Genomic DNA, 23,418 nt, shown 5'->3' on the forward strand with positions numbered 1-23,418 from the left:
TATTTAATCTGCTTTTGTTTTCCTCCTTGAGAATATGTAAGTTTTGACAGTTGATGTAAAATATGAAATAACATTAGAATGTCTGAGTGATCTTTACTGCATCAACTAATCTTGACTGCTTCTAGAATTTGTCTACTGGTCTTTAAGGGATGTTTTAAATTTAGTCTTTAGAAAAAAATATCCAGAGATATAATGAATAATACTCTTTCAACTTGACTAGGCTGTTCAACTTTGGTCAAACACTGGTCTGTATGTTGCAGGGGAAATATTGTTTTAGATGATACTATATTAACATTTACAACCAGTAGACTGAGTAGACCACCTTTATAGTGTGGTTGAGCCTCATTTAATCAGTGGAAGGTCTTAAGAACAAAGATTGAGATTTCCAGCAGGAGAAACAATTATGCTTCAGGACTGCAACCTAGAAAGTTGCCTGTGTTTTCTGCCTGATTATTTGTACTGAAAGGGTTTTTTAACTCAAGACTAAAAAATCAAGTCTTATCTAAATATTCAGTAGGTCTGCCTGCCCTTACAGACTTCAAATTTGCCAGCTACCACATTATATGAGCTAATTTCTTAAAATATCACTCTCTCTATTTCTGTCACACTCTCTATTTATATACTCTTTTATATCCTATAAGTTCTGGAGAACTGAGATTAATACAGAAAATTACACTAGCCACCACTAGAAAAAAAATAGGTGAAAATATGAGTCAATTTCGTTAGGTAAAACTCCTTGCTATTTGGCAAGTATTATTCTCTCAACAAGCCACAAACACCTTTAACTCTTACTCATTATTGCACAGTAGCTTATTGATCAGCTGGTCCCTTCCAATTAAATATGAGAAAACTAAGGCAAAGAGACATAGAGGTTAGGAGACTTACCAAAAATACCATACTTTCTTAGGTTGAAATTCTCAGAAGAAGATCAAAAGACAATGATTGCTGTGCAACTGATGTAATGAGAAATTGTTCCCAGGAAAATCAGTAAGGAAGTGAGGTTAATGATATAGGACAGAGGAGGAAACTAAACAAAAGTGAGCATTGAGATAAATTTTATGCCTCAGCTTCATCCTGCGGAGACACTTTATAGTGTATTTGACTTCACTGAGTAGTGCTGAATACATCCATCTATCCATCTATCTAGTATATATATTTTATATGCATATCTCCTCTTGTATGCATACAGTGTGTTTGTATATCCTATTGGTTTGCTTTTTATTCAAGAATTATCACTAATACATGAAGTTTATCACATTCACATAGATATGCATGGGGACAGGTCATAGGTCATGTGACTTGACCCTAAAAGTAACACACGTAGAACTGATTATTCTGGGACTACTTCTAGAAATGGAATGTGTTCACTCCTGAGCCCTAAAGAGGGGAAGTGTTATAATTAAAGCCAGCAGTGATTTACGAAAGCCCTGTTAAACTTCTGGTTGGCATTTCTATCAAGAATGGAGTTTAACTTCAAAAAAATCATGGGCATATAGAAACTTTAAAGGTCAAATGGTTTAGGATTGTTCTACAGAATAACACAATTGGAAGATATCCCCTCTGTTTACCCAAAGGTAGACAAAGCACTGGCCTGTATTAACTATGTCTCTGTCAGAAAGTGACTGCAACAGTATGAGCGACAGTGAAGCATGACTGAAGACTCAGATAGGTCACTGCAGACGCAGATGCAAAATAAACCAGAACAGCAAGCAGAGAACTAAGGACCAGCAACTTTCCACTCAGTACTGAAGACTCAGACATAGTTATGACTTTAGTAAGATACAGTGATGACATCAAACCAGCATCAAAGGCAGCTTCGGAGACTGACGGCGTTTTGATGAACATCTAGAGGCAGATTTCAGTATTCATATGGTTAGAATCCCAGTCAAGTACACATGGATATTTAGAGAATTTGGGAATGACAATAATTATTCCAAAAGAATATTATTGATGAAAACTCTTAGCTTTGAGACCCATGAAGTTAGACACAATAAATTAATTCCCATATGTTGTATATTCACTGTGAAAATAATACAGTGGGACATAGATAACAGAAAGCAAGGGAGAGTAAGAGCATCTTGAATACTGACAAAAGTGGCATTGAACAAAAAACATTGTTACAACCACAGGTGTGGCCAGCAGGGGGAGATGGCTAGGCAAAGAATCTTCTAGGCAAAGTGTGGTAGAAGCACCTCACTTTGAACTATAGAGGCTAATCAGATCACAACAGAACCATTAGATTTTTGGTCACGTACAGACCTCTACACAAAAGATTAATGATTCCTATGCAACAATTTTGCATGTTCTTCACATGTACCCCAAAATGTAAAATGCAATAAAATAAATAAATGGGAAAAAAAAAAAAAGATTAATGATAACCAAGAAGGTATGTAAACCTCAAGCAAATATATGAGCCTCTGGGTCAAAATATAACTAAAATGGCTATTAGCAAAATAAACCTAACACAAATCTCTATTTTCTAATTTTCAAAATAATACTCTTTCAAGTATATGATCAGCTGTTTTCTTTGATTTTAGCTGTAAAAACTGTTTTGCATAAGGGAGGGGAAACATGCTATAGAGTTCTGGGTAGAATTCAGTGGGGAAATGCAAGTAAACTTTTTTCAACCCCATTAGCTCACCATTTTTATTCACATTAACTTTACAGAAGGAAGCATTAGAATAAAGTAGTTTTGATTTGAAACAATATGCATATTAATGCAAAATGTCATTTTTTTCCAAACAGAAATCTAATTACAATTTCTTAAACTGAATTGCTCAGATTACAGTATTATATTAATCATATGTATTGTTTTAACTTTCCTATTATAACTAACTTGGTGGACAGAGCTGTATACAAAAACAGCATTACACATGAACAATTTAGGTATAATTCAAAAAAATTCATTGGAATGAGATAAGAATTATTAATATAAATTAAAGGGACAGGATTAATATGCTAAAGAGGGATCTTATCAAAAAGCATCCTTGATATATCCTATCAGATATTTTGTCATTGAAGTTTTCAGGACTTGATTCCAATTTTTTATTTGGCAATATTTTCTCAACAGTTGTTAATAATAATATATATTTGTTCAATAATTTTAGATTTTATTCATTTGTATTTATTTCTGTATATCTCAATAGTTATACATTCATGAACTCTATGTGACCTTAGTTTTTTATTCTAATCTATGAATCTTATAACGTTTAGACTGAAGGGATAGATGGAATTAATGTTTTCATGAGGAGAGCTCTCAAAATTGAAAAACTTTTTCAAAACTAATTATGAATTTTTAAATTAAATACAATGACTAACACGTATCCTATCATACAATAATTCCCCTATGTCATAGTTTATATAAAAACATACGTATTTACATAATGCACATTTTAATATGTATCATGTAATTATATTATATCTTAATAATACATTAATATTACATATATTAATGTATATCTTCTATAACAGAGAATTTCTATATTAAAAATAAAATTATAGAAATTTGGTTACTTCATTGATAACAACAATCTATAATTAGATAGTGAATGATAGATTTCTTTTTACATATGAAGCATCTATCCTCCTTTGGGACAAACTGTAATTAGATCAGTGTGCTTATTTTTAGGATATTCTTTTAGTATTATTAGAAGTGAATCATAAAACATTTATAGTCAAAATCAATTCTGCAGTTAACCTCATGGTCGATCAAATTTCATCTACATCCCTATTTACTTATGCTCCTTCTTAGACAAGGCCATATGCTCAAGAGTATATAAAATTAGGTAATGAACAGTCATCTCAAAGAGTTTTCAACTAACTATTAAAGTTCTACTTTAAATCAACTGAGCAGAAAGTGAAATAAATGAATTAAAGATCAAAAGAAAATGTTATTACACACCTGTGAGTATGCTGGAAAAGCTCATTTTATGAAAATTGTTTTATGAAATATCTACTCTGACAGTTTCCATGACCCTGAGTTACATAGCATTTCACCTATTCTGAACATGATGGATTGAATTAAGCATGAGATTGGTTGTTTGGAGACTTCATTTTTACTTTCTGAATGTAAGCTACCTTAAGCAAATCGATTCATCTTTTTATAATATGAGTTCTCTACCACTTTCTTTAATTTTATATATTCAAGGTTTTTAAAAACTTTCAAATCATAACGTAGAGCAGACTGCTAGACTTTTTAAATCTTGCAATATTGCCTTCTGTCTGAAGGATTCTCTGTCCACCCCTTTCTCATTATCTCTGGTATTTATGTGATGTTTGGAAACAATTCACAACTTTTAAAGAATCCAGGGTTTATTAGACATACATGTTGCATTGCCTAAAAGCCTGAAAGAATCTACATTTTTATTGCAAATACAGTAAAAATGCACTCTTTATTCTCACAGGCTGGCAAATTGGATAAAAAGCCAAAACCCATTGGTGTGCTGTATCCAGGAAACCCATCTCACATGCAAGGATACACAAAGGCTCAAAATAAAGGGATGGAGGAAGATTTACCAAGCAAATGGAGAGCAAAAAAAAAGCAGGAGTTGCAATTCTCATCTCTGATAAATTAGACTTTAAAGCAACAAAGATCATAAGAGACAAAGAGGGACATTACATAATGGTAAAAGGATCAATGCAACAAGAAGAGCTAACGATCCTAAATATATACGCACCCAATACAGGAGCACCCAGATACATAAGGCAAGTTCTTAATGACTTACAAAGGGACTTAGACTCCCACACAATAATAGTGGGAGACTTTAACACCCCACTGTCAACATTAGACAGATCAACCAGACAGAAAATTAACAAGGATATCCAGGACTTGAACTCAGACCTGGACCAAGCAAACCTAATAGACATTTACAGAACTCTCCACCCCAAATCCACAGAATATACATTCTTCTCAGCACCACATCACACCTACTCTAAAATTGACCACATAATTGGGAGTAAATCACTCCTCAGCAAATGCAAAAGAACGGAAATCGTAACAAACAGTCTCCCAGACCACAGTGCAATCAAGTTAGAACTCAGAATTCAAAAACTAACCCAGAACCGCACAGCTTCATGGAAACTGAACAACTTGCTCTTGAATATTGACTGGATAAACAATGAAATGAAGACAGAAATAAAGATGTTCTTTGAAACCAACGAGAATGAAGACACAACATACTAGAATCCCTGGGACACATTTAAAGCAGTCTCTAGAGGAAAATATATAGCAATAAGTGTCCACATGAGAAGCAAGGAGAGATCAAAATTTGACACCCTATCATCAAAACTGAAAGAGCTAGAGGAGCAAGATCAAAAAACCTCAAAGTCTAGCAGAAGACAGGAAATAGCTAAGATCAGAACAGAACTGAAAGAGATAGAGACACAAAAAACCCTTCAAAAAATCAATAAATCCAGGAGCTGGTTTTTTGAAAAGATCAACAAAATAGACAGACCACTAGCCAGATTAATAAAAAAGAAAAGAGAGAATAACCAAATTGATGCAATAAAAAACGATAAGGGGATATCACCACAGATTCCACAGAAATTCAAACCATCATCAGAGATTATCACAAACAACTCTATGCACATAAACTAGTAAACCTGGAAGAAATGGATAAATTCCTGGACACTTGCCTCCTCCCAAGCCTAAACCAGGAAGAAGCCAAAACCCTGAACAGACCCATAACAAGGTCTGAAGTTGAGGCAGCAATTAAGAGCTTACCACCCAAAAATAGCGCAGGCCCAGACAGGTTCACAGCTGAATTCTACCAGACATACAAAGAGGAGCTGGTACCATTCCTTCTGAAACTATTCCAAACATTACAAAAAGAGGGAATTCTTCCCAAATCATTTTATGACACCAACATCATCCTGATTCCAAAACCCAGCAGAGACTCAACAAGAAAAGAAAACTTCAGGCAAATATCCATGATGAACATAGATGCAAAAATCTTCAATAAAATACTGACCAGCTGATTGCAACAGTGCATCAAAAAGCTTATCCACCATGATCAAGTAGGCTTCATCCCAGAGATGCAAGGCTGGTTCAACATACGCAAGCCTATAAACATAATTCACCACATAAACAGAACCAAAGACAAAAACCAAATGATTATCTCAATGGATGCAGAGAAGGCCTTTCACAAAATTCAACAGCCCTTTATGCTAAAAACCCTCAATAAGCTAGGTATCAATGGAACGTATCTCAAAATAATAAAAGCTATTTATGACAAACCAATAGCCAATATCATACTGAATGGGCAAAAACTGGAAGCATTCCCCTTGAAATGTGGCACCAGACAAGGATGCCCTCTCTCACCACTGCTATTCAATATAGTATTAGAAGTTCTAGCCAGAGCAATCAGGCAAGAAAAAGAAATAAAGGGCATTCAAATAGGAAAGGAGGAAGTCAAATTGTCTCTATTTGCAGACGACATGATTGTATATCTAGAAGACCCCATCGTCTCAGCCCCAAATCTCCTGAAACTGATAAGCAAGTTCAGCAAAGTCTCAGGATACAAAATCAATGTGCAAAAATCACATGCATTCCTATACACCAATAACAGACTTAAAGAGAGCCAAATCAAGAACAAACTTCCATTCACAATTGCCACAAAGAGAATAAAATACCTAGGAATACAACTAACAAGGAATGTAAAGGACCTCTTCAGGGAGAACTACAAGCCACTGCTCAACGAAATAAGAGAGGACACAAACAGATGGAGAAACATTCCATGTTCATGGTTAGGAAGAATCAATATCATGAAAATGGCCATACTGCCCAAAGTAATTTACAGATTCAATGCTATCCCCATCAAGCTACCAATGACCTTCTTCACAGAACTGGAAAAAACCACCTTAAACTTCATATAGAACCAAAAGAGAGCCCGCAGAGCCAAGTCAATTCTAATCAAAAAGAACAAAGCGGGAGGCATCACACTACCAGACTTCAAACTATACTACAAGACTATAGTAATCAAAACAGCATGGTACTGGTACCAAAACAGAGATATAGACCAATGGAACAGAACAAAGGTCTCGGAGGCGACACAACATACCTACAACCATCTGATCTTTGACAAACCAGACAAAAACAAGCAATGGGGAAAGGATTCCCTGTTCAATAAATGGTGTTGGGAAAGCTGGCTAGCCATGTGCAGAAAGCAGAAACTGGGCCCCTTCCTGACACCTTACACTAAAATTAACTCCAGATGGATTAAAGACTTAAACATAAGACCTAACACCATAAAAACCCTAGAAGAAAATCTAGGCAAAACCATTCAGGACATAGGTGTAGGCAAGGACTTCATGACCAAAACACCAAAAGCATTGACAACAAAAGCCAAAATAGACAAATGGGACCTAATCAAACTCCACAGCTTCTGCACAGCAAAAGAAACAGTCATTAGAGTGAATCGGCAACCAAATTTTTGCAGTTTATCCATCTGACAAAGGGCTGATATCCAGAATTTACAAAGAACTAAAACAGATTTACAAGAAAAAAACTAACAAGCCCATTCAAAAGTGGGCAAAGGCTATGAACAGAAACTTTACAAAAGAAGACATACATGAGGCCAACAAACATATGAAAAAATGCTCATCATCACTGGTCATCAGAGAAATGCAAATCAAAACAACATTGAGATACCATCTCATGCCAGTTTGAATGGCGATCATTAAAAAATCTGGAGACAACAGATGCTGGAGAGGATGTGGAGAAATAGGAACATTTTTGCACTGTTGGTGGGAGTGTAAATTTGTTCAACCATTGTGGAAGACAGTGTGGCAATTCCTCAAGGACCTAGAAATAGAAATTCCATTTGACCCAGCAATCCCATTACTGGGTATATATCCAAAGGATTACAAATCGTTCTACTATAAGGACTCATGCACACAAATGTTCATTGCAGCACTGTTTACAATAGCAAAGACCTGGAACCAACCCAAATGCCCATCGACGATAGACTGGAAAGGGAAAGTGTGGCACATAGACACCATGGAATATTATGCAGCCATCAAAAACGATGAGTTTGTGTCCTTTGTAGGGACATGGATGAACCTGGAAACCATCATTCTCAGCAAAGTGACAGAAGAGCAGAAGATCATACACCGCATGTTCTCACTCATAGGCGGGTGTTGAACAATGAGAACACATGGACACAGGGAGGGGAGCACTACACACTGGGGTCAGTTGGGGGGAAATAGGGGAGGGACGGTGGGGGGTGGGGAGCTGGGGAGAGATAGCAAGGGGAGAAATGCCAGATGTAGGTGATGGGGAGGAAGGCAGCAAATCACACTGCCATGTGTGTACCTATGCAACAATTTTGCACGTTCTTCACATGTACCCCAAAACCGAAAATGCAATAGAATAAATAAATGGGGAAAAAAACAAACAAAAAACCCACAGAGTGGCAAGATGGAAAAAAAAGAAGTAAGATACATGGGTTGCTGTCTTTAAGAGATGCATCTCACACTTAATGATCAATGGGCTCAAAATAAAAAAAGGAGGAAAATCTACCATGCAAATGGAAAACAGACAAAGGGCATTACATAATGATAATGGGTTCAGTTTAACAAGAAGACCTCAGTATCCTAAATATATATACTCCTAACACAGTAGCACTCAGATTCTTAAAGCAAGTTCTTAAAGACTTACCAAGAGACATAGACTCCCAAACAATAATAGTGGGAGACTTCAATGCCCCACTAACAGTATTAAACACATCATCAAGGCAGAAAATTATCAAACATCTTCAAGAACTGAATTCAACATCAGACCAAATGGGATCTGACAGACTTCTGCAGAACTCTCCACCTAAAAACAATAGAATGTGTATTCTTTTTATCACTACATGGCACATACTGTAAAATCAACCACACAATTGGACATAAAACAATCCTCAGCAAAAGAAAAGAAACTGAAATCATACCAAACACATTCCTGGACAAGAGTGCAATAAAAATAGGACGAAAGATTTTAAAAATTGACCTAAAACATGCAATTACATGAAAATTAACAACGTGCTCCTGAATTACTTTTGGGTAATTAACAAAATGAAGGCAGAAATCTAAAAGTTCTTTGAAACTAATGAGAACAAAGATACAACACACCAGAATATCTGGGACACAACTAAGGCAATGATAACAGAGAAATTCATAGCACTGAGTGCCCACATCAAAATGTTAGAAAAATCTCAAATACCAGCAACCAACAGAATGGGTAAAAAATTTTGCAATCTACCCATCTGACAAAGGACTAATATCCAGAATCTACAAAGAATTAAAATGATTTCCAAGAAACAAACAAACCAACCCACCCAAAAGTAGGTGAAGGATATGAACAGACACTTTTCAAAAGAAGACATATATGAGGCCAACAAACCTATGATAAAATGATCATTATGATTGGTCATTAGAGAAATGCAAATCAAAACCACATTGAGTTACCAGTTAGAATGACGGTCATTAAAAAATCAGGAGACAACACATGTTGGAGAGGATGTGGAAAAATAGGAACACTTTTCCACTTTTGGTGGAGTGTAAATTAGTTCAACCACTGTGGAAGACAGTGTGGCGATTCCTCAAGGATCTAGAAATAGAAATTCCATTTGATCCAGCAAATCCAGTTAGTGGGTATATACCCAAAGGATTATAAATAGTTCCAGTATAAAGACACATGCACACCTATGTTCATTGTGGCACTGTTTACAATAGCAAAGACCTGGAACCAACCCAGATGCCCATCAATGATAGACTGGACAAAGAAAATGTGATACATGTACACCATGGAATACTATGCAGCCATAAAAAATGATGAGTTCGTGTCTTTTGTGGGGACTTGGATGACTCTGGAAACCATAATTCTCAGCAAACTGACACAAGAACAGAAAGCCAAACACTGCATATTCTCACTCATAGGTGGGTGTTGAATAATGAGAACATGTGGACTCAGGGAGAGGAACATCACACACTGGAGGCAAAGGGAGAGACAGCAGGGGGTGGGGAGGGAGCGTAGAGTAGGGAGGGATAACATGGGGAGAAGTGCCAGATACAGTATACACCTAAAGCGAAATTTTAAAAAAAATCTTGAAAGAAACAACAGCTGAGAATTATTCAGAGCAGATTAAGCAACAAAGATTTGTATTGTCTGTAACTACAAGAAATACAAACCAAAAATAAAAATAAATCTATGCCATAACCAAAGTGCAAAATAACAAAGACGAAGACAAGGGTCTTGAAGTAGATATAGAAAAAGAAAAAAATAAGAGTATTTGAAGGGAACTACATTGACAGTTATAATTATGTCAACAGTGGTAGATAACAGAAGACAATTTCTATGCTGTTTTATGAGAAAATAATTGTCAAACTAGAATTATTATGTCAAGTAAATTCTTTTACAAGAGGGATTGTGAAATAAAATCATTTTATATAAATAAAACTCAAATCTGTTACTATCAAGATACTCTCACTAACAAAATTTCCGAAGAATGTATTAAAAAATAAAGTTCTGATAAGCAAAAAGGACAAATACACAATGAAAACTGCAAAAGTGTAGTTAAATCTAAGTAAAACTTGACTGTATGTATCAATAATCATGTTTAATTTACAGAATAAAAAATAAATAGAAGTTTGAAAGGTGGAATAACAATGATGAGATAATCAATATTACAGCATAGTGTATTTCAAATTAATGCAAAGGTATTACTCAACTTTCAATGTTTAACTGAGTTGTTACAAGTTAATGGCTGATAGCGTGAAAATAGAAATATAAACCTTTCAAAAAACTGAACAGCAAAAAAGAGTATGAGGCCAAACACAAAAATAAAAACCAAAATTCTTAAAAATTATGAATTTGATAAAATCTAAAATAATGACAACTCCCAAATTATTTGATAGAAATAATTTCAAACATGTTCATAAGCCAAAATGAATATATTTATCCTATTTCTATATAGTAAATATACTAAATTTTTAGTTGAAAGTGTGAGATTCTCAGTCTCACTTACAAAATCTTAACCAAAGTAAAGCAGGCATACCTGTATTAAAATCACATTATGTTCATTTATTCTATTAACATTGTACCAGAAGTTTAGAAAGCACCTTTTTACAAATAAAGTAAATGAACAGTAAAGACTTAAAGGGGAGAACGTGAGGTAGTTCTCTAGGATTAAATGTACAAAAGAAAGAAAAAATTTATAAAGTATTTAATTAAAAATATTAAGGAAGTACAAAGGAATCATGTTTGCAGAGATTGTACTAACTTCATGAAGATGTCAATTCTACCGAAATTTATACAGTCATTGTAATTCTAACCAACATCTGAACAAAGTTATTATTGACTTGATAACTTAAAACTAAAATTTTTATGAAAGTCCAAAAAACCAAGAATACCCAAGACATTTATTATAAAAATCAAGAGTGAGTATATTTGACCTAGGATAAACAAAGGTCTTACAAACTGAAGAGATTACAATAATATGTTGTAAGACACTGACACGGTGATGAAGAAATAAATGGCATAGAGCAGAAAGCCAAAAGCATATCTGCATATGTATATATGTATATATATTAATAACATATACATATAAGTTATTAATATATCACAGAAGAGTCAATATAGGTCTTTAGAAAAGAATGGACAATTTAATAAGTGATGGGACAAATGATTATTGACAGAAAAAACCCATGAAAGAATTTTTATGAAATTGAATGTCAATATATAACTTTATTTCATAAATTAGAAAAGAAAGATTCTTTTTAAGTTTACAGATTTTTCCATTGATTTGGGGAATAGGAAGCATATCTTAACCAGACATATCAGGTGTGACCCTAGAAATGAAGATTGATCATTTGACACTGTCTAATTAATAACTCATACCAATTAATTGTCACCATAAGAAAATAAAGATATAAGCCACTAACTGAAAAACATATATGTTTGACACAATAAAAATAATTATATGTAGAGTTTCTACTTGGAGTATAAGCAATTTTCTAAATATCATCTCTTTAGCATATAATATCATTTTATCAAGGTAAATATATGGCAATTGATTTCATCAAATCCAGCAGGGGTAGAACAAGTTGTAAGCATTCAGGAAGTCTAATATAATCTAGTATTATAAAAAATATTAGTGTGTATTGAACCATTCTCTGTATTCTGCTAGTGTATTGCATATGGATTGCACACTCTATGGATGGAATTGAAAAACATTTCCTCCCTAGTAACACAGAGAGTTTGCTCTATATATAATTTGATATCTTTGGATTGCATAGTAACACATTTCCCAAGGACTTCCTGATATGAAATTCAACTTGAATGTTAGATTTGTATGTTCCAGCTCATGAACTTGACACTATTCTGACTGTCACCATGGGGAAGTTATTCTCTGCATGGTATCGAATTTTAGAAGTTAATCAGAGATGTTACATGATTTCAACAACTTGTGAAATTTGCAAATGGAGATTTGATAATCCTCAGGAAAATATTTTTCTGACAGAGAAAAAGGATAGATATGTGGTTGTAGTTGATTTGCATTTTAGTGTCTGACATAAAGGTGACTAATTTAGATAAAATAGGAAAATTGTCTATAGTTTATCATTTGCTTACAGGCTGTGAGTTGTGTGTGTCAATCCTCCAGTGGTATCACAATTTACAAAGAAGCGACAGGAGCAAGAATATTGGTATTAATCATAATTAAAACTAAAGACAATGCCAATAACTCTGAGGAATAGGATACTGAACTTCTTTTTAAATAAAAAGGCACTTAAAAATCATAGCTTGTATACCACATTATTATTAGAGTATCTGATTTTATCTATATTCACAATACCATAAGCTTCATGAAAACAAGGACTTTCTTGAAGCTAACAGTGTCTGTTACACGGCAGATCCTAAATAAATATTTGCTGAATGAATAACTAAATGAGTAAATGAAATGATCTTTTTATCCTTCATGAAGAGGTTATACAAAAACAAATATAAGATCAATTGGATTTAAGACAAGATTGCTTTTTGAGTGTTCTGTGGTAGATATGCTATGATCTGGCCAATTTGCATTCTTAGTGTGGTATCAAAACACACAGCCCATAATACTGCTGGAGGGAAAATGGCATTTAGGATTAGAATTAATTTTTAACTGATGTAGTTTCAAAATGTTCTAAGCAGAAAGGCTATGAAAAACTGAATAATTTATCATGGTTTTTACAGACTTTTCTTTCACTGAGAGTCCAGGTAAGTGCAAGTTCATTGTAAAAATTGTAGGTGTTCTTTAAAATTTGGGGTTTTCATTTACAAATTGCATAGCAAAATGTGTTTATATATAGCACAGCTTCATAACTTTGATTAAATTTCCCAAAGATACATGAAATAATTATAATATTAACAAGAATATAGTATATATTATGAAAGTACTCATAATGGATAATTTACTACAAACTTTTGCATTAATTGTAAGACAAAAATACTTTTCAGAGCTTATATAATAGCACATAAGTGTGTTTCATACTTGCACCTCATAAAATAATAGATTTATAAGTATATACTCAGGACATTAAACAATTGTTTTGATTTGTATGTTAAAGATTTGATCTAAACGACAGTAAAAATTTAAAAAATAATGTTTTGGTTTTCATTTTAAAGTTTCATGGTATTTAAGAGAATGTTCTAGTTAACTGTAAAATGATGTTGAATTAAGATTTCCTGGAATTGGAATTTTTTTCAGGGAATAAACTTTCTATTTATTAGATATATTTGGAGTATTTCCACAAATTTTATGATCACCTAAAAATGTATAATTGTCAGTGTCTATATTCTTGTTGGTGATGGCGAGGTTTTAAGAAGTTTAGAAAATAATTACTTTTCTTCTCTTTATTATTTCCTAACAATCTCTTTTCTTTCAACAACCAAATTAATATATGACAGATATTCAAATTCCAGTCTTCATTGAAAAGACACAAAAGGAAATCTATTACCAACTTACTTGGAACTTTGCGGAGTATCAACAGACTGCTAAAAAATGCATTAACATTTCAACAGTATATGCTCAATTGTCATTGCCCTTTTACTCAGTGAATGGATAAGCACACATGGGTGTGGGTGCTTATTAGGAAATATTAATCAATAGAGAAGGAAAATACAAAATTTTCTACTTTTGTAGGTAAAATTTATATTGATGACTTCAGGAAAGGCAGCTTAATTAAATAAAGATACCTAACATTTGTAAAGTGTGAAGTATGCACGAGGTACGATTTGATATCATTTACATGAGCCACTAGTAACTGAGTGAAGTATTATAAGTACCATTACACAACCTATTTCACAGATGAGAAAACTAAGATACAGAGATATTAAACAACTTGCCCAAAATTACACACATACTAAATGGAAAAACTGAGACTTAGACACAGGTAAGCTGATGCAAAGCCTACTTTTTTTAACAACTAGGCATTCTGCCTAGCATTTAATTTAATTGATTTGAATTGAAACAATTTTTGGGTCAGCAACTAGTGCTTTACTGAGAAAAAGCAAAGATAAGTAACACACAGCTTCTGTCCTAAAGCAGCTTTCAATATCATAGCGATTCATAAATATTGAACACTTAGAAATGCATTCACAAATATTTGGTATGCAAGAATATCTTTTTCATGTGATGTGCTATTTAACACCTTTACATGTTTTTATCTCTCTTCTTTGAATTTCTTAGCACTTGGTTGCTTATTTAACACCCAATCACCAATTTTCTTACTCTATGCATTGCATTCAGAGTCACTCACTCAGGCAACTTTATTGAATGCCTATATTGCTTAAGAAACTGTGGTGACACTTTTTTGGTCTTTTCTCAATGAAGTCTTCAACCTGGTCCCTGGGATACGTAAAGATTTTCTATCAGATTGGCATGCACCAGTAGTTTCAATGGAATTAATTCCTAGATTCTCATACTCATATATGCCTTTTAAAAAATTGATCTGAAAACAAATCTAAATTGACATAATCTGCTATCAGTATACACAATTACAGGCACGCCTTTTTCTGACCCTAAATCTTAATAATGTTTATTAACCCAAGGTTTATAAAACTTAGGGACGTCAAACAAATGGATACACATATTACAGAATACAGAGAATTCTCCTTTAATATTTAATCAAAGCTGTCTTAAACCTTAATGTATTTTTTCTCTTTACACACATACACAGAAACACACGCTATCAATACAAACACACACAGTGTTTTATATTAGAAATATTTTGATCTATCCCTAAAAATTGAATTTAGAATAGCCAAAGCATATGCTACTGATGCTCCTATTTTGAATAATTAATAATGTATACATTTTGCAGGACTACTGAACTCTGCAAGTTTTATTAGCCAAAATATATAATATGGTTTGGACCTGTGTCCCACCCAAATCTCATGTTGAATTTTAATCTACATTGTGGGAGGTGTGGCCTGGAGGAAGGTGATTGGGTCACGGGGGTGGTTTTCTCATGAATTATTTAGTGCCATCTACTTGGTACTAACTTTGCGATAATGAGTTCTCATAAGATAAAAGTGTGTGGCTCCACCCCCTCCTCTCTCTTCCTCGTGCTTTCTCCAAGTGACACAAAAGGAAATCTATTACCAACTTAACTCTCTTGCTCCTGCTTTGTCCAACTGACGCGCCTGTTGCTCCTCCACCCTCTGCCACAATAGTAAGTTTCCTGGGGTCTCCCCAGAAGCAGATGCTGCTGTTTCTTGTGCAGCCTGCAGAAACATGAGCCAATTAAATCTTTTTTCTTTATAAACCACCCAGCCTCAGACATATATATAGTAATGTGAGTATGGACTGATACATTTTTTATATTTGTTTTATTCAATTAGGTAGGTAAACTTTAAAAATATATTGAGTATTTATTACTACTTTAATTAGTAAGTTATTTCAAATTTTAAAATAAAATAGCTAATGTTTTTCATCTCTTATGAATAATAAATGTAGTTAACCTTAGGATAAAAATCTTTAGCTGTCACCCTTAAAAAGGACGGAAGTACAGTGTTCCAAAATTCTTTTAGGTATGTGTGGTTAAAAATTTGAAGGCTACTACTCTAAAAGTTTGGCTGTTAAGAGAACAGCTTCCTGTGAATCTACAGTAAAATATTGTGACTTCCTACTTCATAAGCTGAAAATGAATGCTTGAAAGACATTTGAAATATTAGAAGTTCTAAAGAAACATATAGGCTAATACTCCACTGTAAACATTTCGCAGTAAATAGAATTCAGTTACGGCCAAAGTTAAATCATGTCCCCTAGGGATGGCAATGGAGGATACAAATCTTTCACAATAGCACTGAAAGTATATTTACTGCCACAGCAATATTGCATAACATTCACAAAATTTCACTGGTTTACACTTATAAGCATTTATTGAACTTATGTGAACCTCTGGGTTAACAACTAAGAGTAGCCATAAGTGGAAGATCATTCTGATTTTGGCTGAGGTGACTGAGGTACCTGAGTGTCTGCTGGGATAACTGGGACAACTCAGCCCTTCTCCACGTGTTTCTCATCTTCCAGTAGCCAGCCAGTGAATTTCTTTTTATATACAATTTCAACTTGTATTTTATATTCAGGGGTACATGTGTAGGCTTGTTTCGTGAGTATATTGCATGACACTGAGATTTGAAGCACAAATCATCCTGCCACCCAGGTAGTGAGCACAGCACCCAATAGGTAGCTTTTCAGTCATTGCTCTCCTCCCTGCTTCCCTCTCTAGTAGTCCCCCGTGTCTGTTGTTCTTATCTTTATGCTTACATATACCCAATGTTTAGCTCTCACATTTAAGTGAGAACATGCAGTATTTGGTTTTCTGTTCCTGTGTTAATTCATTTGGGATGATGACCTCCAGCTACATCCATATTGCTGCAAAGGACATAATTTTATTATTATTTTAATCAGTCAATGCATTTCTTAAGACAATGAAATAAATGTAGGAGAACAAGTAAAAATATTCAAGGACTTGGCTTAGTACCAGCATAATGTCACTTGCACCTTATTTCATTAGTCAAGTTAGTGAAATGACCAAGCCCATACAGGTAGGGAGGGTACCAGAAAATACCATGCCAAAAGGCATGGCAACAAGAAAGAGTAAAAAAATATATATATTCAGGGACAGTTTTATTTTCTACCTCAGATGTACACAGGATTGAATTATTTAATCCCTATTAAGTATGCATAAGGATGAAATTTTAGGTAGTTTGCCTAGATGTTAGCTCTGGACATATTTTTCACAGCTCTGAGTTAGTTGACTATGTTCTATATGTCCAAATCTAAAGGGGAAAAAAGAACACTTTATATAGAATGAGTAATTTCCAAGCTTTACAATTCAATATGCAAGATAATTAAAATATGTGTCGTTAAAGAGAAAAAAAGAAATAACTTACAACGTAGGTAAGGCTTTTAAACCAGTGATAGGGCCTAGGATAAATTTGACTGTTTTTCTGCTTTTTATATTTCCTGTATTCTCTACCTTTTTATTACATATATGGTAATTTTTTCCTCTTTTTTTATAAATATAATGAATTTGTATAATAACTATAATAGAAATATTATGAAACCTAATCTGGAAATGAAAATGGGTTAATGATAACACTGAGCCTAAGTCTTTATTTTCCCTAGTGATTTTTTTAAATGAATGAGTTTTATTTTATCTTCTTTGTACTCAGATATGTTACAGGTTGGTGCAAAAGAAATGACAAAAACCGCAATTACTTTTTGACAAACCTAATAACTTATATGACAAATTAATCGTGTATTTGATTACAAATTCATGGTTAAACAAAAAATTGTAAGTGATTTTTAGAAAAACCCTGGAGGCAGAGATAGTTCTGTATATATACTTGTAGATGTCACAGCAATTTCACTGCTTGGTAAAACCAACAGCAAAAGTAGATTATTGCTTTATAATCTATAAATAGAAAAAGTTTTGTATAATATGATTTTAGTTCAGAAATATAAACAAAATAAGGAAAATAGTGTATTCACATAGGAAATTAACTACCAAATATATTAAGTCATCTAACTGGTTAGGTGGACACATGGTCTGTATCTTTATGAATATTTAAAGTCATATGAAAAAAATTATGAGCACAATTCTTGATATTCTGTTACTGAAATATAATATAGTCCTGATGATGATTGGGACAAAAGTATCTTTTTCTCCAAAAGAGCAGTAATTAGTTAAAAACAACAAGCTGATAATGGTAAATTATTTTTCATTTCCTCCAAATAATAATTCCTTTCTATCCTTAATGTCCAGCTTTAAATTCCATTAATGTTAGACCATTCTATGAGTGAGTTTTCTGGTGCTTCTTCATGAAAATCACTGGAAATATTTGCGATCGAAAAGACGGGTGAGGAAATAACAAATGGGCTCCCTTAAGTTGCTTACGAAATATTTAAAGATATATAAAGACATAGTATACAAATAACTAGAAGATTAGTGTCTATGATAATAACAGAATAATAGATAAAGTGATCTTGGAATTTAGAGGATGGGCAATAATACGACAGCATATCAATGCTACTGGAAAATACAGAACATAACTCAATCCAATCAATAACAAATGTTTTAAAACATCCTCAATAGCCCCAGAAGTTTGCTAGCAATTGTGATAGAAAACAAAACAAAACAAAAAGATGGTGCTATACTCCATGAGTTATTTTAGTCACCTAGTAAAACACTCTATTCTATTTGTAAAATTTAAATACTTTATTGTATAGCAGAGAATGTAAGTGCATTTGGGCTAGGGAAAAATAAATCAGGGATACCTGGCAGAAAATAATTCATGGAAGAAACAGAGCCAGAACTGGACCTGGTAAGCCAAGGAAGACACTGGCTGTGAGGAAAGGGCATGTGGAGTGATGAAGAGCTCATAATGAGCACTTGTGTTCCAGGATTAGAGAGCAGATACATCAATTTTTATAATAGATACTTTTTTATGGAGGAAACAACAATGGGATATACATATAATGGAAGAAAAGGCAGACAAAAGGAGACAATGGAAACAAAACCGGATTCAAAATGCATTCAGGAAAACTTCTAGTTTCATAAAGACATGAATATTTATTTGGCAGCTAAAAGCAAGATGAATTGGAAGAGGCAGAGAGAGGAGAAACAGATGACAGAAAAAATTGAAATGCTTTTCCAATACAAAAGCATATTCCATTCTTGCTCCTTTTTCAGAAATGAAACGTTTATCTCCCCAGCTGCAGCGAGTGCTGCCAGCAGACAGCTCAGTTGTCAGCCCCCTTGGAGATTCCTTCAGCCAGAGGAAACCGCTCTACCACATACCAGTCCTCCCTCTGGCCGTGACCTGCATCTAATATTTTGTTCCCACTGGGGAGATTTCTGAAGGATCATCCCATTTACTATGAGTACATTGGCACTTGATGTTTCTCTGTCCAATCCTGATGCCTCGCCTTCCCTTCCACAGGTTATCTGAAGATCACCCCAGTATTTCTCCTGCACATTAATTTCCTTGGATTCCACTTCACAAGAGCCCAACTGGCAAACATTTTCCCTTTTTTTTCTCTTTATAGAACTATAAAACTGTGTTCTTTTGAGTGTACATTACCGGAATGGAGGTGGTAATAGTGCTTTGTCAGCTGTATCTCCCTGTTGCCTGTCTCTGCGTTTGCCTTGAGAAGCTATTATTGTACTACAGCAAGTATTAAGAAAAAGAGTAGACTTCTATCTTATTTATTAATAGTGGTGCGTAATTATATCTTAAAACATTTACCCTCCATAACATAGTTTCTTACCAAGAAGACATTACTTAACGGAAATTGAAAGAGCATATGCATCATGCACTGCCCCAGTATCACCATGACCTCCACCTCTACTTCGTAGGTAATCCTATGTGCTTAATCACTCACTTTCTAACCCAGCTCTTCCTTTTTCAGCAATGAAAAATTATGTTTATAAGAACTGTGAAAAGAGAAGAAAAATGTTCGTCAGTCAGTTGTTTTACTCTGTTAAAGTAAGTATTTTGGGACCCATCGCTTCTGTTGTAAGAGTCTTAATGGGAACAAGCTTTAAGTGAATGGAACTAAAAAACTTCAAATGTCCTGTTATTTATCTCACATTCATTTAAAAAATATGTGTGAAGAACACTCTTTTGAAATGCTATATTTAAAAAACGTATTTGTATTAAAAATAATAAAAGTCATTTTGACCATTAATACAGGTAATATGTTTTAATTAGAATTTTGGAAAGAACAAGTTCACTTAAAGAATAAAGCAAGTATATTTGGGGCAAATTATTTTTTAAATATTAAAGGAGCAGAGCTTTTAATGAGCTAAAAACTTACCATTATTTGTCTCAAACATTGTTTTCTCATTGGCTTATAACAGAAGAAAAAGCCTCATTTTTGGATAAATTCAGATTTGCAAGACAAGCTAACAGGTCACAACTTTTATCATTTAATTCATTTGAAGGAGAATGCTCCAATTAAAGTAAAAACGGTTCAGAGTTTTAGTCAGAAATATTAGTCCATGGCCCATCCACCAGATTAAGAACTTAATTAACCAATTCAGTACTAATTTCCAGAGAAGTATCCACCTGAAATCAAAAAGTAAGGAAAGGCTATTCAAGGGAATGTCCTTCTCTATTAGACCTCATAAGTCAGTTTAATCGTTCTGAATTTGTGCCAAAGACCTCACAATAAATCCTTTTGCTAAACACAATTTTAAGATACATTATATTACTTTCATCTCAAAATATGTCTATATCTAAAAATTACCCTCTTTAACTTGTGCAAAAATTTACCTAAATAAGTTATTCGGTTAAATATAGTAAAAACTTGTATTATTTTTATCATTATTATTATCTCAAATACTATGACACTGAGTGGTTTACACAGTATTTAGCAAAAATGTCAGCTTCAATGATCCAGGCTGATTAGCAAAAAGTATTCATTTTTATTCTGATAACCAATTAATGGAAACCATTCTTCAGTTGGGAAAAAGATAAGTTTCCACAATCGAATAGCTAGGTATATATTAACTGATAAAGCCTCAACTCTAGTATGCAAATAGAATACAACTTTGTGAACATTTAATAGAGATATCAAAAGTTCACTTTATCATTTTTTTTTTGAGATGGAGTCTCAGTCTGTTGCCAGGCTGGAGTGCAGTGGCAGGATCTCAGCTCACTGCAACCTCCACCTCCCAGGTTCAAGTGATTCTCCTGCCTTGGCTTCCCGAGTAGCTGAGATCATAGGCACCCACCACCACGCTCAGCTAAGTTTTGTATTTATGGTAGACACAGGGTTTCACCATGTTGGCCAGGATGGTCTCAATCTCTTGACCTCGTGATCCAACCTCCTCAGCCTCCCAAAGTGCTGGGATTATGGACATGAGCCACCTCGCCAGGCCAAAAGTTTACTCAACGTTATGTCTAACTTCTCAGAAGGTTTAGAAAGCGATAAAAATAATCAATAGTTAACATTTCAAAATATTTACTCTAATTGCCAAACATTGTTTTCTGTCAGATTGTTTATTCCCCAATGTACCCATAAGCTCCAGTCTCCAAGCCTCTGTGACTAAAATAATCCTTTGGTTACTTATTAATGTATTTCCATCATCACGTTACAATTTCTTGAAGCAATACATTTTTTAATAATAGACTATTTTTTTCTCTGAAAGTCCTCACTGTCCTGGTAAATATATTTTATTGTTATGACTTATAGTTACCATGCAGTGAAAATTTAACCAATGCTTCCCATATTCTCTCAGAAAGAGTAAAATGTTACAGAAACAGGAGTCTAAACAGAAACAAATCTATAGATGGCAAAAGGATAAGGAAATTACTATAAATCATAGGCAATTAATTAATGAAACTCTAATATAGCTTCTTGCATGCTAAATATCTTCATTCCTATATATAAACTGATTCATGCTTCTAAGGATTTTTTTCTCAATATTCTTTTATGCATAATTATATAGCACTTTATTAATTAGAATAAATCAAAATTTATTGAAGCTTTACTTATAATCCCTAACCATATCCCACTAAAATTATCAAATGTTATATTTAATAATAAAAATACTCTCACTGAGAAATGTATATCATTGGCCATTATCTATGTAGAATTGTTTTATAAAAAGAACAACACAAATTTAAATGATTTAGTACATAAGGAGTTGTTTAATAAATTCCAAAATAGTTAAAGAAACATCAGAAGTTATAAAAAATTAACTGAAAACTATAAACCAAAATGGCCTTTAACTTTTATGAAACCATGGGCATTTTGTTGTAAAAGTATTCATATTTATATGTACTTTCCTTTCATCTTCTTAAAATGTTTACAACCTGAAAATGAATGCTGCTTTGATAAATATTTTTATCTAGGAGATATTGACTCACTCTTGGTAGAAGCTCAATATATATAAATTGACAATTATAAAATCTATGAGTTTCATAAAGTACTCATAGCAGTTTTTGATAACCATATCTCTGGATACACACTGAATATAATTCAGCTTTGCAATGATCAGATGACCCTGGAGAGGTTCATGCTCAGTCTGCTGGATTCCTGGAATAGCAAAAGGCCTAATAACAGAAAGAATGAGGCACAAGAAAGCCACTTGGGGAGCAACCAGTTTGTTAGGTCTATGCAGTTACAGCCTGAGTAATTGTAGGGTGCTTGCTATAGGAGCAATTTGGTTTTCTAGGTCTCTGGAGCCTGGCGATGAGCAATAGATCAGACAAGCCACCAAGGAAAGAGCTAATGTTACACAACCCTACATACGGCAAAGAAGGCAAAAATGACCAAGGATAGGAATCAATCTCTTTTATGGGCTCCACTGGAAAACCAAAGTGGTATCATGTGGTACAAGACTAAGTGACTCACCTTGGGAGAAATGCAATTGTACCAGTTCTTTGAGCATGAAGATAGCTCAGTGGATTTTTGGTTGAATGACACATGCCCCCTAACTACACTGTTGGGAGCAAGATGTTTTGTCCAAAAGTGAAATATTTTGCACCATTATTGTCTAGGTTGGGTTATATAAACAAGGCTTTTTAATTCTCTCTAAGGTTGGGTTATATAAACACGGCTTTTTAATCTTCTCTGTGGTGGGTTTAGAGAGAATAAATACTATTTTACTAATATTTTGTATTCAGTTGCTAATGTGCAGTAGTTTTTCTCAAAAAAATTATATTTACTTACAATTTTCATTTTTTATAAAAGGATTGAGTCTATGCAGTAATTAGCACTGAGTGAGGCTTACCTGAGGAATCGTGCATCTGAAATCATCTTAGAGAGAATGCCTGTGTGGCAACTGCTAAGTATTAAATAGTCAGGTACCCAAACAAAAAAATCAAACATGTAAAAAATGAATAAGATGAAAATGAATTTCATCTGAAATGGGCCCCAATGA

This window comes from Sapajus apella, unplaced genomic scaffold (assembly GCF_009761245.1).
Source record: "Sapajus apella isolate SASKATOON/1434 unplaced genomic scaffold, GSC_monkey_1.0 scaffold50, whole genome shotgun sequence".
NCBI lineage: Eukaryota > Metazoa > Chordata > Mammalia > Primates > Cebidae > Sapajus > Sapajus apella.